The sequence below is a fragment of the Numida meleagris genome, chromosome 6, assembly GCF_002078875.1.
Source record: "Numida meleagris isolate 19003 breed g44 Domestic line chromosome 6, NumMel1.0, whole genome shotgun sequence".
In the NCBI taxonomy this organism is placed as follows: Eukaryota; Metazoa; Chordata; class Aves; order Galliformes; family Numididae; genus Numida; species Numida meleagris.
In genome coordinates, this window is record NC_034414.1 from 40,127,076 (window position 1) to 40,129,694 (window position 2,619).

A 2,619-nucleotide genomic window follows, 5' to 3' on the forward strand; every position below is an offset into this window, starting at 1 on the left:
CGACAGGGACAGGAGAAGCCCCACTTCCCAGATGTAGGTTCCTCACACAGCATGAAGCTGCAGCCATAGCTTGCCTGCCCCAGTCCCCTGCTGCACAGGGGATAGGAATGGGACCTGCAGCCCATGGACCCCAGGATGGCCACTGGTAGGGGAGCTGCAAACCGAGGGCTCTGTGTGTGGGGCCGGGTCTGGTGTGAGATGGCAGCGCTACAGGGTCAGGGTGGCCCCCCGCCTTGGTCTGTTGTGGAAAGCTCCCTTCAGACATGATTGAACAGACTTGATTCTATAATTCTACGATTCTCTGAAAACATGTATTTTTTCCTGCAGATTATGTGTGCCAGAGACGCCCAGCTGGTTCTTCTGCTCTCCCCTAGCAGGACCGATGTGTCCTGCACCACCTGGGGCTGCAGCAGGACCAGGGGGGTCGGTGTGCCAGCGGGGCTCCAACAGTGCCAGGGCCCCACCAGCGTACACCCACGCTCAGTCACGTCAACGGAGCATAAGCAGAACGTGCACTGCCTTCTGGGTCAGAGCTTTCATTCCCATTGAGATGTTATTATAGGCTTGAGATCCGCAGAGAATTAAATCTGCTGCTTGTCTACAGAACAGATAATGGCAGGGCAGGCTTCCCACACCGCCGCCTCCTGCCAACGCGGCTCAGGCCTGACCTGGCGACCATTCATGGCTGGACAGAGGAGAGCTCATTCTCCGTATCCCATTCATAGTCCCTTGCCTTTGCAAACAAGGAGGGATTCAAAATCTGATTTGATTATTTCTTTCAGAAGAGAAACCAACCAACAAACCAAGCAGAAGCTGAGCTGTGATCCACTGACATAATTTCAAGTATGTTTCCTCTGTGGCAGCAGCTTGTGAGCGCTGCTGATCCAAGGAAAGCTTACAGTGAATAACACAAAACTGAAATGTGGCACATCCTGTACCGCAGAGCTTCTCCAAGCTGTGTGTGTGCTGCGTTCTGCACAGCCGCTTTGGAACAGAAATATTGTTGCCATTACAGCCTCGCTCACTAGCACTGCTAAAGCAGCACGGTTTTGCACCTACGGTGACCTAAGCATGCAAGGAGAGTAAGCTTGCAAGGGAGAGCTTGAGTAAAAGCTCTCTGTATTGTGCAAGAATTAAAAGCCAAGGGCAGAGATTGCCTCTGCCTGCAAACCTCGCCTCCAGAGCTCGCCTCTTGTTGTTTTTACTTCCGAGAACGCCACAGCTCAGACAAATGCCCGGCATTACAGCTGTAATTGCTGTATTTATTATTCCGGATACCACAGCAATGAGACAGACATTCTTGCGCGAGGTCTCCGACTTTCCCCCAAACGAGAGGATATTAGTCAAGCTCCCATCCCAAGGAACATCCAGCAGCCCGCGCTATTTCCACCGTCGCTTCCAGCAGCAAGGGGGCAGCGCGGAGCCTCGCTCGGCGCTCGGGCGGGCAGGGGCTGCCCCCGGGCTTCCGCCGCTCCCATACATCCTCCGCTGGGCACCGGCGGAGAAAGCCCTGTCCCCGGGGAGTCCGACGCAGCCGGCGCCCAAGAGAGAGCTCGGCGTCCGCAGCGCCCCTCGAGCAGCCGGGCAGCGCCCCCCCAACCCCCAGTCCGTCCCGTACACCTTTCTACAAAATCGTGCGGCGTGTGCCATCCCTCCCCAGCCGGCACTTCTGCTCTTACAGTCCAGCGAGGCTCCACGGGATTTCGATTGTCAGGTCAATCGCAGCTTTCACGTGTAAGAATTTATTTTGCAAATGTGCTGACTCCCATAATTCAAGTGAGCGTCTGTACAGAAAGCGCCACTTCAAGCCTGCAGGTGCGCCCGCACAGCCGGGTGAGGACCCACGAGTGTCACTTCAGTTCTGTGAATTCCCAGGAGGGAACATCCTTAGCAAACTCCCGCCCCTCCCCACAGGGCGCGGCTGCCCACCTGCCCCCAGCACGGTGACCCAGCGCTGGCGCTTGCCCCACGCCCTGCGCCAGCTGCCGCCCTGTGACACGGCCCGGCACTAGGGAAGCGCGGCGTGCCGCTGCAAAGGGATGTCGCTTGAAGGGGTGCCGCAAACGTGCTCGGGAAGCACGCTCATGAAACACAGCACGTGCCGATTCCCGCTGGTTAGGCAAAACCGGAGAGTAGCACCCGAGAAGAAATCCGAGGGCGGCTTCGCTGCTCGGGCTTCAGCCTGGCCAGCCCTGGAGCTGCTGCCTTCCCTTCCCCGCAGCGGGGTTCCTCATACATCACAGCAGCACCCGGAGCACAAGGAACCGTTTTTTCTCTCTTGCTAGCGTGGAAGCCGCACGGAAAGTCACAAGGCGGCACTGAGTCGGGACTCTGCGGCACAATACATTTTGGAGGCTGCCTGGTATTCTAGGCACATCCTTACGGCAGAACACCGCTCAGCTTCATAACCCAGCCACGAGAGAATCTGGAGCAGCTAAAAATACAGCGCACGCTTCTCAAAAGCTCGCACGCAGCACGCTGTGACCTCTACAGCCTCCTCTCCGGCACAGGCGGCGAGGGCGGGGACACGAGCCCCAGCCCCGGGGGCAAAGAGGAGAGCCGGCGCCCGGCCGCGGGCGCTGCACAAACGGAGGGGCAGAGCGGGCGGCGGGAGGGGAG